The following is a 14,870-nucleotide window of genomic DNA, read 5'->3' as shown; positions in this document are numbered from 1 at the left end:
GTATTTGGGTCATGGGGGCACTGTCCTTATGAATGGATTAATGTTATTATCCTGGAAATGGGCTCATTATTACAGGAATGGGTTCCTTGTAAAAGGACAAGTTTGGTATCCTTTTCTCCCTTTGCTCTCCCACCATGACACATCAAGAGGGCACTTGCCAGATGCCTGCCCATTGATCTTGGACTTCCCAGCCTCCAAAACTGTGAGCCAATAAAATTTTTTTTTCATCATAAATTACCTAATCAGTGGTATTCTTTCATAGTAGCACAAAATAGACTAAGACACCATCTCACCAAGAATAAAATCAAACTTCATAAACCATGGTCTACATGACCCTGCCAATTTCTCAGCCCTAATCTTGGACCTCTCTTCTCATCAATCAATTCACTCAGTCATACTGGCTGGCCTGCCACTCCTCAAACATGCTCAATTCATTAATGCCTCGGAATCTTTGCACAGGTTTTCCTTTTGAATAAAAATCACTTCCCCCAGATCTTTACAAGGCTTGTTCCCTTACGTCATTCATGTCTCTGCTCAGATGTCATCTCTTCAGGCATTTCCTGATTACTTAATCTAAAACAGTCCAACTATTACTCTGTCCCCTTACACTGCTATAATTTTCTTCACAGCACTTATCACTACCTGACGTCACATTATATACATTTATTAATAAATCTGTTTTTGCTTATTTGCCTCATATTCTAAAATCTGTGCTCCAGGACGGCAAGACCCTGGTATGTCCCTTTCTCTGCTCCATGTTCAGGGCCTAGAACAGTACCTGGTCCATGGCAGGTACTCAACAAAAATTGGTAAAATCAAAGAATTTACAGATGAGAAACTGAGATAGAGGGAAAGATAACTGCCCCGGGTTACAACTACTTAAATAAATATTTACTAAGTAGTTACTTTGTACCCATGACACAATAGTGAATAAGGCAGATCAGGTCCTTGTTCTCATGGAGATTACACTTAAAAGAACTCAGATTATAGGTCTTTTTATTGCAGACATTTCTTTGAAACTAAAAAAAAAAAAAAAATCCCTGGAGAAGGAAAGCAAGCAAGTATACAACATTCCTCAGCAATTCAATTACAATCAGTTGTCGCGGCTTTTTCTTTTTCTTTTTTTTTTTTTTTGAGACGGAGTCTCACTCGGTCACCCAGGCTGGAGTGCAAAGGCACGATCGCAGCTCACTGCAACCTCCACCTCCCAGGTTCAAGTGAGTCTCCTGCCTCACCCTCCTGAGTAGCTGGGATTACAGGTGCATGCCACCACACCTGGCTAATTTTTGTATTTTTAGTAGAGATAGGGTTTCACCATGTTGGCCAGGCTAGTCTCGATCTCCTGACCTCATGATCCATCCAACTCGGCCTCCCAAAGTGCTGGGATTACAGGCATAAGCCACTGTGCCCAGCCGCCAGCTTTTTCTTTTCTCATTATTACCTACATTTTTTTTCTTTTAGATATATTTACTTATTAGTCTACATGAATCCTATATACCATTTCTTTTCTTTCTTTCTTTTTTTAATCTAAGCTCTTGCTTCATTGTCTAGGCTGGTCTCAAACTCCTGGTCTCAAGCGATCCTCCCACCTCAGCTTCCCAAAGTGCTGAGATTACTCCTAGCCCTATATGTGTTTTAAAGCATCATTTGTAAAACACAGTCTTACATATTTTATATCGTGTCTTGAACTTGCTAATAAAACCAAGTACCAAAATCAACATTTCTCAGAGATTTTGGTGATCTCTGTCTAAAAGAAAAAAAAATTTTAAGAAAATTTATGAGGCCATTCATTGTCCTGATAATATAAAAATACACAGTGATTTAAAAACATTGTAAAATAACAAAGGGAAGCCCATCAGACTAACAGCAGATCTCTCGGCAGAAACTCTACAAGCCAGAAGAGAGTGGGGGTCAATATTCAACATTCCTAAAGAAAAGAATTTTCAACCCAGAATTTCATATCCAGCCAAACTAAGCTTCATAAGTGAAGGAGAAATAAAATCCTTTACAGACAAGCAAATGCTGAGAGATTTTGTCACCACCAGGCCTGCCCTACAAGAGCTCCTGAAAGAAGCACTAAACATGGAAAGGAACAACCGGTACCAGCCACTGCAAAAACATGCCAAATTGTAAAGACCATTGATGCTAGGAAGAAACTGCATCAACTAACGAGCAAAATAACCAGCTAACATCATAATGACAAGACAAAATCCACACATAACAATATTAACCTTAAATGTAAATGGGCTAAATGCTCCAATTAAAAGACACAGACTGGCAAATTGGATAAAAAGTCAAGACCCATCAGTGTGCTGTATTCAGGAAACCCATCTCATGTGCAGAGACATACATGGGCTCAAAAAAAGGGAAGGAAGAAGATCTACCAAGCAAATGGAAAACAAAAAAAGGCAGGGGTTGCAATCCTGTCTCTGATAAAACAGACTTTAAGCCAACAAAGATCAAAAGAGACAAAGAAGGCCATTACATAATGGTAAAGGGATCAATTCAACAAAAAGAGCTAACTAACCTAAACATATATGCACCCAATACAGGAGAACCCAGATGCATAAAGCAAGTCCTTAGAGACCTACAAAGAGACTTAGACTCCCACACAATAATAATGGGAGACTTTAACACCCCACTGTCAACATTCGACAGATCAGTGAGACAGAAACTTAACAAGGATATCCAGGAATTGAACTCAGCTCTGCACCAAGCGGACCTAATAGACATTTACAGAACTCCCCACCCCAAATCAACAGAATATACATTCTTCTCAGCACCACATTGCACTTATTCCAAAATTGACCACATACTTGGAAGTAAAGCACTCCTCAGCAAATGTAAAAGAACAGAAATTATAATAAACTGTCTCTCAGACCACAGTGCAATCAAACTAGAACTCAGGATTAAGAAACTCACTCAAACCACTCAACTATGTGGAAACTGAATAACCTGCTCCTGAACGACTACTGGATACATAACGAAATGAAGGCAGATATAAAGATGTTCTTTGAAACCAAGGAGAACAAAGACACAACAAACCAGAATCTCTGGGGCACATTTAAAGCAGTGTGTAGAGGGAAATTTATAGCCCTAAATGCCCACAAGAGAAAGCAGGAAAGATCCAAAATTGACACCCTAACATCACAATTAAAAGAACTAGGCCGGGCGCGGTGGCTCAGGCCTGTAATCCCAGCACTTTGGGAAGCCGAGGGGGGCGGATCACGAGGTCAGGAGATCGAGACCATCCTGGCTAACACGGTGAAACCCCGTCTCTACTAAAACACACAAAAAATTAGCAGGCACGGTGGCGGGTGCCTGTAGTCCCAGCTACTCGGGAGGCTGAAGGAGGAGAATGGCGTGAACCTGGGGTGCGGAGCTTGCAGTGAGCCGAGATAGCGCCATTGCACTCCAGCCTGGGCGACAGAGCAAGACTCTGCCTCAAAATAAATAAATAAATAAATAAATAAATAAATAAATAATACAAAAATAAAAGAACTAGAGAAGCAAGAGCGAACACATTGAAAAGCTAGCAGAAGGCAAGAAATAACTAAGATCAGAGCAGAACTGAAGGAAATAGAGACACAAAAAACCCTTCAAAAAAATCAATGAATCCAGGAGCTGGTTTTTTGAAAAGATCAACAAAACTGATAGACCACCAGCAAGACTAATAAAGAAGAAAAGAGAGAAGAATCAAATAGATGCAATAAAAGATGATAAAGGGGATATCACCACCGATCCCAGAGAAATACAAACTACCATCAGAGAAGACTATAAACACCTCTATGCAAATAACCTAGAAAATATAGAAGAAATGGATAAATTCCTCAACAAATACACCCTCCCAAGACTAAACCAGGAAAAATTTGAATCCCTGAACAGACCAATAACAGGCTCTGAGATTGAGGCAATAATTAATAGCCTACCAACCAAAAAAAGTCCAGGACCAGATGGATTCACAGCCGAATTCTACCAGAGGTACAAGGAGGAGCTGGTACCATTCCTTCTGAAACTATTCCAATCAATACAAAAAGAGGGAATCCTCCCTAACTCATTTTATGAGGCCAGCATCATCCTGATACCAAAGCCTGATAGAGACAAAACAAAAAAAGAGAATGTTAGACCAATATGCCTGAACATCGATGCAAAAATCCTCAATAAAATACTGGCAAACCGAATCCAGCAGCACATCAAAAAGCTTATCCACCATGATCAAGTGGACTTCATCCCTGGGATGCAAGGCTGGTTCAACATATGCAAATCAATAAACGTAATCCAGCATCTAAACAGAACCAAGGACAAAAACCACATGATTATCTCAATAGATGCAGAAAAGGCCTTTGACAAAATTCAACAGCCCTTCATGCTAAGAACTCTCAATAAGTTAGGTATCGATGGGACATATCTCAAAATAATAAGAGTTATTTATGACAAACCCACAGCCAATATCATACTGAATGGGCAAAAACTGGAAGCATTCCCTTTGAAAACTGGCACAAGACAGGGATGCCCTCTCTTACCACTCCTATTCAACATAGTGTTGGAAGTTCTGGCCAAGGCAGTCAGGCAGGAGAAAGAAAGAAAGGGTATTCAAATAGGAAAAGAGGAAGTCAAATTGTCCCTGTTTGCAGATGACATGATTGTATATTTAGAAAACCCCATCGTCTCAGCCCAAAATCTCCTTAAGCTGATATGCAACTTCAGCAAAGTCTCAGGATACAAAATCAACGTGCAAAAATCACAAGCATTCTTATACACCAATAACAGACAAACAGCCAAATCATGAGTGAACTCCCATTCACAATTGCTACTAAGAGAATAAAATACCTAGGAATCCAACTTACAAGGGATGTGAAGGACCTCTTCAAGGAGAACTACAAACCACTGCTCAACGAAATAAAAGAGGACACAAACAAATGGAAGAACATTCCATGCTCATGGATAGGAAGAATTAATATAGTGAAAATGGCCATACTGCCCAAGGTAATTTATAGATTCAATGCCATCCCCATCAAGCTACCAATGACTTTCTTCACAGAATTGGAAAAAACTACTTTAAAGTTCATATGGAACCAAAAACGGGCCTGCATCGCCAAGACAGTCCTAAGCCGAAAGAACAAAGCTGGAGGCATCATGCTACCTGACTTCAAACTATACTACAAGGCTATAGTAATCAAAACAGCATGGTACTGGTACCAAAACAGAGATATACACCAATGGAACAGAACAGAGTCCTCAGAAATAATACCACACATCTACAACCATCTGATCTTTGACAAACCTGACAAAAACAAGAAATGGGGAAACGATTCCCTATTTAATAAATGGTGCTGGGAAAACTGGCTAGCCATATGTAGAAAGCTGAAACTGGATCCCTTCCTTACACCTTATACAAAAATTAATTCAAGATGAATTAAAGACTTAAATGTTAGACCTAAAACCATAAAAACCCTAGAAGAAAACCTAGGCAATACCATTCAGGACATAGGCATGGGCAAGGACTTCATGTCTAAAACAACAAAAGCAATGGCAACAAAAGCCAAAATTGACAAATGGGAACTAATTAAACTAAAGAGCTTCTGCACAGCAAAAGAAACTACCATCAGAGTGAACAGCCAACCTACAGAATGGGAGAAAATTTTTGCAATCTACTCATCTGACAAAGGGCTAATATCCAGAATCTACAAAGAACTCAAACAAATTTACAAGAAAAAAACAAACAACCCCATCAAAAAGTGGGTGAAGGAGATGAACAGACACTTCTCAAAAGAAGACATTTATGCAGCCAACAGACACATGAAAAAAATGCTCATCATCACTGGCCATCAGAGAAATGCAAATCAAAACCACAATGATATACCATCTCACACCAGTTAGAATGGCCATCATTAAAAAGTCAGGAAACAACAGGTGCTGGAGAGGATGTGGAGAAATAGGAACACTTTTACACTGTTGGTGGGACTGTAAACTAGTTCAACCACTGTGGAAGATAGTGTGGCAATTCCTCAAGGATCTAGAACTACAAATACCATTTGACCCAGCCATCCCATTACTGAATATGTACCCAAAGGATTATAAATCATGCTGCTATAAAGACACACGCACATGTATGTTTACTGTGGCACTATTCACAATAGCAAAGACTTGGAACCAACCCAAATGTCCATCAATGATAGATTGGATTAAAAAATGTGGCACATATACACCATGGAATACTATGCACCCATAAAAAATGATGAGTTCATGTCCTTTGTAGGGACATGGATGAAGCTGGAAACCATCATTCTCAGCAAACTATCGCAAGGACAAAAAACCAAACACCACATGTTCTCACTCATAGGTGGGAATTGAACAATGAGAACACTTGGACGCAGGAAGGGGAACATCACAAACCCGGGCCTGTCATGGGGTGGGGGGAGGGGGAAGGGATAGCATTAGGAGATATACCTAGTGTAAATGACGAGTTAATGGGTGCGGCTCACCAACACCGTGCATGTATACATATGTAACAAACCTGCATGTTGTGCACATGTACCCTAGAACTTAAAGTATAATAATAAAAAAAGAAATTAAAAAAATTGTAAAATCATTTAGTATTAGTTACAATTACTAACTATAAAAATATCTTATGAAAAAACAGAAAACCATACAGAGATGAAAGAAGATGGGTTTTAGATTTTTAAAAAGGTGTTATTAGATAGCACATTACATACTGATCACTTGGAGAGTCATGGTAAAGTTCACAGTTCTGAGTTCTGGCAAGGTTTTGCTCAGCCTCCTACCAACTGGACTTTGAAAAGCAGCCTAACCATGCACTACAGCACACCCAGACTTCCTTTCTAAGGCAAAAAATGAGTAATTGGTTTAGCATTGTCCAAGTGTGTACAGATATGGTTAACTTTTTTAATGTACAGTGAGTGGGTGCTTGCTTTGCCAGCACATGCACTAAAATTGAAACAATACAGAGAAGATTAGTATGGCCCCTATACAAGAATGACATACAGGGCCAAGCATGGTGGCTTACACCTATAATCCCAGCAGTTTGGGAGACTGAGGCGGGTGGATCACCTGAGGTCAGGAGTTCGACACCAGCCTGGTCAACATGGTGAAACCCCATCTTTACTAAAAATACAAAAATTAGCTGGGTATGGTGGCGCATGTCTTTATCCCAGCTACTTGGGAGGCTGAGGCAGGAGAATCACTTGAACCCGGGAGGCAGAGGTTGCAGTAAGCCAATATCGTGACCCTGCACTCCAGTATGGGTGACAAGAGCAAGACTCCATCTCAAAAAAAAAAAAAAAACCAGAATGACATATGATATACAAATTTATGAAGTATTCCACATTAAGTAATAATAGTTATTATTATTAAATGTAAGTGAGTGGATTTAGGAATACTCAGGATTTAAACAGGCTTATCTACATAAGATATACATAGAATAAAAAAATAGTGCCTTCAGGTATTTCTGAAACTTTTCTCAATCTATGATGTGATTATTTACCTGCTTCTTCTATTACTGCTCCTAACAGTTTAACGTTAAGACTATTCATAGCACATACACTTGTAGCTATAAATGTCATATGCAATTTTTTTTTAAGAGATAGGGTCACACTATATTGCCTGAGCTGGTCTCGAACTCCTGGGCTCAAGTGATCCTCCCATCTCAGCTTGCCAAGTAGCTGAGATTACATGTGCGAGCCATTGCACTTGATCCAAAAATTCCAATGACTAAAAATACAACTTTAAAATGTTACCATTAAGATCATCTCCATTGGGTAGAACGTGCACTAGTCAGGCAACAGGTACACTAAGAGCCAGGCTTCACTACTATACAATTCATCCATGTAACCAAAAGCCACTTGTACCCCTAAAACTATTGAAATGAAAATATTTTTTAAACTAAAATAGTAATTTCCAATGACTGTATTAACTTAATTTTTAGAGCATGAAAAAAATTAGATCAAGCCATATGAAGTAGTTTATCGGCTATAATTAGATTTATATCTTCATTATGGGAAGTAAAATTTCTGTTTATGGTACTATACTTTGGATTTACAAACTGTAAAACTGGGATTCCTGTACCACAAGTATTTTGTGAATAAAATAATTTGAATTCCCATAAAAATACCAATGAGAGTTGATAATGATGGGAAGAAAGTGATTTTGAAGTTCATCTTTAAAAATAAATTAAAATAGCTATAATAATATCTCAGAACAGTAATAAAGGGAGATTTACCTTTGAGGAATTAAAAGGTATTACAAAAATATAGAAATTAAAACAACTAGTGGAAGAAAGAGTAGGACAAGCTGTACAAGTATAGAGCCCTGAAACATACATATTAGAAGTAACATGGAAGAAATCATTAAATAACAAAAGAACTTTCACAAATCAACAGAGTTCAACAACAGATGCTGAGTAAGGGGAAATTCAGAACAAAGCTTCTTAATCTTTATATAAAGTAACAAATAAAATTTCTGATGGATTTAAAAGTTAATAGAAGGAAACCAGGAAAAATATAATTATTTGATCACTGAATAGGTAAAACACAAAGGCAGAAAGAAAATGGAAGAACAATAAAATGGATATACCACAAATTATCATAGAGGATATAGTTATTATTATTTGTGGGTAAAAATATTTCATACCTTGAAAACCATGAATATATTGAAAAACTATTAAAAATCAACAAAGAGCCAGGCCCAGTGGCTCACGCCTATAATCCCAGCACTTTGAGAGGCTGAGGAGGCAGACTGCTCGAGCTCAGGAGTTTGAGACTAGCCTAGGCTAGTGAAACCCCATCTCTACTAAAAATACAAAATTAGCAGGGCATGGTAGTGCACACCTGTAATCCCAGCTACATAAGTGGCTCAGGCAGGAGAACTGCTTGAACCCAGGAAGGGAGGCTGCAGTAAGCTGAGATCCTGCCACTGCACTCCAGCTCGGGTGACAGAGTGAGACCCTGTCTCTAAAAAAAAAAAAAAAAACCAAAAACAAAAAAATCAACAAAAGAAGTTTTTTAAGTAACTGGTTAAAAATTATCAATCTTATTAAGTTTCTAAAAATAAAAGGAGGAAAAGATTTTATTTTGACTAGGATACACACACACACACACACACAAACATATCCCAGGGTAGGCTTCATACTGAGCTTAGTTTTACTCATGTGTTTTCTTTTATACTAACTTTGTATAGTTTCAGTTTTCTTTTTTTTTTTTTCGAGACAGAGTCTCACTCTGTTGCTCTCAAGTAGCTGGGACTACAGGCATGCGCCACCATGCCCGGCTAATTTTTGTATTTTTAGATGGGGTTTCACCATGTTGGCCAGGCTGGTCTCGAACTCCTGACCTCAAGTGATCCACCTGCCTCAGCCTCCCAAAGTGCTAGGATTATAGGCATGAGCCATTGCGCCTGGCCAGTTTCAGTTTTCTTCATTTAGACTTTGTATATCTCTCATTAAGCTTTATTCCTAGGTATTTTCACTTTTTTGTTCCTTTGGCAAATGGAATATACTCTTCCAGTGAGTACAGGACAGTTCAGAGGTTCCTTCCTTGGTCATCCATCCTTCAACCCCCATCTCCCATAGCAGAGGGGTTAGGCTTTGATAGTTTGCTTACTGTCAGCTCACAAGAGCAGAAATCACAAATCACTTCCATAAATCAGAGGTTTGTCTCTGTTTAAGAGAGGCTAAAAGCCACCTCTGTACTCATGTTAAGGGAAGAAAAACCACAATGAGAGGGGAGAAAAACTCCAGTATTTCATAGGGACAAAGTAACCCGACAGAGAGAGCTGCACTTTTAGAAAACCTGGCTCCCACTGACATCTGAAGAGAATTTTTAACATAAACTAGTTCAGGACAGAAAAGAAAGCTCTCTGGAACTAAAAACATGATCTCAAATTTTGAAACTAAATAGAAAAAAAAAACAGTGAAAGAAGACAGTCACATCTGAGAAGTCAGTTGATGTTCCAGAAGAACTCAATTAATATTCCAAATAATGATCTTACAAAAGAAAGCAAGACGATAGATGAAAATGCTGAGAAAAGACATGAAACTTTAGGAGCACTAATAGCTATGTAACCAGATTTCCAGGAGAAAAGGAAAAAAGTAAAGAAACATATAAACAAATAACAGAGGAAAATTCTAAACACAGGAAGAAAGGAATATTTAGTACAGGTCACACTGTTTTTGTTGCAAGGCCTTCCAATGAAGGAAGTGGTATATTAACTTAGATTACAGTAGAAGCTAATTTTCTTCTTGAAAAACAGTAACAGTTTACAGACTGGCTACTCTGTAATCCAGTGCTATTTTATGTGTATCAGTTATTTTTGCCTACCCCCTCCCCCCAGTTCAGTGTCTCTACTCATAATGGCACTTTTTCTTCTGAAGAATCCTCTTTCCCCTACTTTTAATCCTTGTGGTTTAGATGGGGGTGGGAGTTCACCTGACTCCCCAGCACAGAGTGGGCAAATGATTCATGTCTAGCGAATCAGATTATCACATTCTAGGCTAGATCAGCAAAATTAATTCTGAACTTTTGTGAGAATTGCTGAGAATTCTATCCCTCTTGGCACTAGGATTGAGCACTCAAATCCAGATGTATCTGAACTATTTTAATTCCTGGAATTATAAACTATATGATTCAATAAATTTCTTCCCACATCACCCTCACACGCCAAGCCAAGGGATCTCAAACTTACAATATATCAAAATTACCCAGAGGTTTGTTGGAGAAAAGGAGGAAAAAAACACAATAGCTGAGCCCAACACCCCAGGTTAAGTCTAGGGTCAGGCCTTGGAGTGTGCATTTTAAACAAGATCCCATGTGATGCTAATGCTGGTCCAAAAATGGCACTGAGAACAGCTACCTTCAGCCATGATGAGTTCATTTGTGTAACTTGCATCGGAAAGACTTATGATCAATATACCTCCAGTCAGACGATAAACAACAACCCTTTAACAGCACTGGATTTCAGAGTAGCCAGCACAGTGAAAATCAAAACTAAGTATCAAATTATCTAGAAAATAACCAAAAAAACCTAGAACTTCATACTGAAACCTGTGCAAAACAATTAAGTTTTTCCTAAAAGAATATTTATGGTCTAAAATCCTTAGTGCCTATAAAAATAAAGACTGAAGATAAATTAAGCATCCAACTTATGAAAATAGAAAGAAAAATATAACAAAATTATCAAAGAAGACATTATACAAGTGAGATCTGAAAGAAAAAACAGGCAAAATTGTAGATAAAATAAAAGGTAATTATTTGAAAAGGTAAATTTGCGAGATGCCTAAATGAGAAAAAAAGAAAATGAAAACATAAAATGTTAGGAATTACTAAAATCCAGTTGCAGGCCAGGTGTGGTGGCTCACACCTGTAATTCCAGCACCCCGGGAGGCTGAGGCAGGAGGATTGCTTGAGCCCAGGAGTTCAAGAACAGCCTGGGCAACATGGTGAAACCCTGTCTCTACAAAAAAAAAAAAAAAAAAAAAATTATTGGTTGTGTTGGTGTGTGCCTGTAATCCAAGCTGCTCAGGAGGCTGAGGTGGGAGAATCACCTGAGCCCAGGAGGTCGAGGCTGCAGTGAGCCAAGATTCCACCACTGTGCTCCAGCCTGGGCAACCAGAGTGAGAACCTGTCTCAAAAAAAAAAAAAAAAAAAAAAAAATCCAATTGCATATAAGGAGGAAATTTAAAGAATAAGAAAATCTTCTTTCAACTTTTGGCACAAATTAGAAAATCTAATGGAAGTAAATTATTTCTTAGTAAAATATACCAAATCCGATCGGAAAGGAAACAGAAAACTCTAATAGATATGAAAAAGCTCTGGACAATTTTTTTAACTACAAAATGCGAGGGGCTTTGGTGTTTGTAGCTTAGTTCTATTACCTTTTAAAGTTGTGGGCTCTAAATTATTTTGATCATGCACACTTATTAGTAAGAATTTTTTTTGAACATCTACCCCATTATATGTAAATACACACAAATATACATATAATGTGTATTTGTGTGTATTTATAATATCAGGTATATACTAATATACATTATAAAAAATAAAAGGTATAAAGTAAATAAATACAAACACGAGTTGTGATGTTTTTCCCATGAAAGAAGAAATCTATTATTTATCACTTGAGAGAAGACTACTACTTAAATTCTTATTATGTTAAACTATACAGCAATACAGACAGAAAACTCACTAATTCATGAGACTAGAATAATCTTAATAAATTTAATAAAACTTGAAGAGGAAAGTACACAAAAAGTCCTAGTTATGTATGACTGATAAATATTATGAAACTGAATAAGCAAATAATGACCAAAAAGGGTCCCACTCTCCCACAGGAATGTAAGAATGCTTTAACTTCATAAAATCTATAGATGTAACTCACTTTTTCAATATACTAGAGTAGAAAATTACATAATTATGTCAAGAGATGCTGAAAACATTTTTGATATAATAATTTAGCAGCCATCCACGGTAAAAACTCTGAGTAAACGAGAAGAAAAAGAAACTAATTTAAACATGATTATTTACTGAAAAACAATAGCAAACATCAGACTAAACTCGAAATATTAAAGCTATTTTCATTAAATTGGAAGACAAAATGCTTGCTGTCATCAGCATCATTCAACACTGCTTAGGAAGTTCGAGTGTATTCCTAAGAAGAGAAAAGAATAGGTACAACTCTTGGAGAAGAGACAAAACTTTCCCCTAAATCTTTACACAGCTTTTCTCTACAGTAGGCAAGAACTAGTTAAAACTGAAGAAAAAAAATTCATTCAAAATAGCATCAAAAACTACAATACCTAAAAATAAATATCATAAGGTGTGGAATCTATTATATATGAATACCCTACTGAAGGATTCAAAATAACTTGAACAAATGGTTAAATATAATCTGTATACTCCCACAATCCCATTCTCTTCTCTGCCTCTTAAGAGTAAGTACTATGATGAATTTAGGGTTTATCATGTTTTCACATTTTTGCCACACATGTAAGTATCCATACATAATACATAATATCATTTGATGGTTTTAAAAAATTAATATAGATGGAGTAATATTTCATATACTCTGTGCAACTTAAATTTTTATTCAACAATAATACAGTGGGGTTTTTAAAAAAGGAGTTATCCTTGAGATGTAGCTCTAATATGTTCACTTTAACTGCCATATCATCCTAAGAATATACTATAATTTAAAAATTATCTTTTACAGACATTCAGGTTGTTTCTAGTTTTTTGTTACTACAAACAATGCTCTAAGTAACATTTTTGCATAATTCTCTTTGGGTGAAAACGACCATGACCCACATTGAGAAAACATTTTCAATCTTGATTCAGTACTCACACAAATACACACACCACAACTCAAAAGTTTACAAAATAAGTTAATCTTACTACATGCAATGTGCTCTGATGATTTTTATTCTATCTCATTTTTTAAAATTAATAATACTGGTCATAACCCATCAAATAGATCTCAAAGCCACCAGTGGGTCCCAACCCACAGTTTGAAAAACACTGCCATGAAAAATCTACCCAGAAGTGGAGTAAAAAGACATGAACAATCTTCCACCAGATATTGCCAAATTGCTCTATGAAGTGGTAGTGTCAAGAATCCCATCAGTATTGTGGAACGTTCTTCACAATGCTTGGTATTATCAGACTTTGAAATTTCTGCTAGTTCAACATCAGTGAAATGATGTCTCATTTAGGTTAGTAATGCCATACAGTTTTTCAGTGAATACTTTTCTTTAAGAATTACTATTTGTTCATTTCTATCAGGGTTTTTTCTTTTTGATTTGTAGTGCTTTTTGGATATTAATTATTTATCAATTACATGCATTGCAAATATCTTTTCCCACTCTATCTAACTTTGTTTATATTAACGATGCTAGACTGAAATGTCAGTTTGGTTACGGCTAGCACCTGTATTTCACAGAATCTCCTTCTCTGGATGGTTCTGAGATAGAGTCAACCAAAAGAGAAACTTGTACAAGATTTGGAAGTGAAGAAGTCATTATTCTTGGACCTGGCCAGACTTGGTAACAGACACAGACCTGCCCAGCAGGTCCCACCTGTTCTCTCTCTGGTGCTCTGTGCTCAGCTTGTCTTCCCAACTGTTGGCCCTGCTGACCAACAGCAGCCTGCCACTGGTCCACTCGGAGGCAGCAGTTTCCATAGGCCTCTCCAGAGACTCCCTCTTCCAGTTCCCTTTTCATAGTTACGTGTGCCTCGCTTTTTGGAATTCCCTGCAAGCTCTGATTTGTACCCCTCAGCCCAGTGCTTCTGAAGACTGGTTAATGACTATTTCTCTAAAACACTGACTCTTCCATTCCCCTGCAACTCCCACATTATGTATAAGGTCTAAATCCCTAATTTCTATAGATACTTTGAGTGGTTTTATCTGTCTGACTGAAACTTTTGCCTGGTAGAAGTTTAAATTTTAGAGCAGCCAATTTTATTAATCTTATCCCTTATGGTTTGTACTGTTTGTACCTTCTTTTAAAAACATCTTTCCCAAACCTAAGATCACAGGAATATTATCCTGTATTTCCTTCTAATATTGTTGTAAAGTTTTGCCTTATTTCTTTAAAAATGGTATAAGGTAAGGGTCCAATCTTACTCTTTCTCTACAGATGGACAATTTTCCCAGGACCATTTATATATACAAAATAAATTTAATATAAATAAGGTAATCCTATTATTCCAAAAAAAAAAGAAACATCTCTTTATGAGAACAGTTCAAGTTGTAACTCTTGGCCGGGCGCAGTAGCTCACGTCTGTAATCCCAGCACTTTGGGAGGCCAAGGCAGGCAGATCACCTGAGGTCAGGAGTTTGAGACCAGCCTGGGCAACGTGGCA

The 14,870-nt window shown here is 37.4% G+C and overlaps 1 protein-coding gene and 1 non-coding gene across 2 annotated transcripts in view; one reads left to right on the top strand and one right to left on the bottom strand.

The window, feature by feature from the left end:
- Positions 1-14,870, bottom strand: part of LIN28B (lin-28 homolog B) — a 127,438-nt gene that overhangs the window by 30,851 nt on the left and 81,717 nt on the right. The gene's annotated exons all lie outside the window — the stretch shown is intronic.
- LOC115834525 lies at positions 6,925-7,031 on the top strand. The gene has a single exon (XR_004029472.1). It is a non-coding gene; the product is annotated as a U6 spliceosomal RNA (small nuclear RNA).

This window comes from Nomascus leucogenys, chromosome 3 (genome assembly GCF_006542625.1).
Source record: "Nomascus leucogenys isolate Asia chromosome 3, Asia_NLE_v1, whole genome shotgun sequence".
Taxonomy (NCBI): Eukaryota; Metazoa; Chordata; class Mammalia; order Primates; family Hylobatidae; genus Nomascus; species Nomascus leucogenys.
Note: the sequence above shows the minus strand (reverse complement) of the source record. Positions and strands in the feature narration are given on the sequence as shown.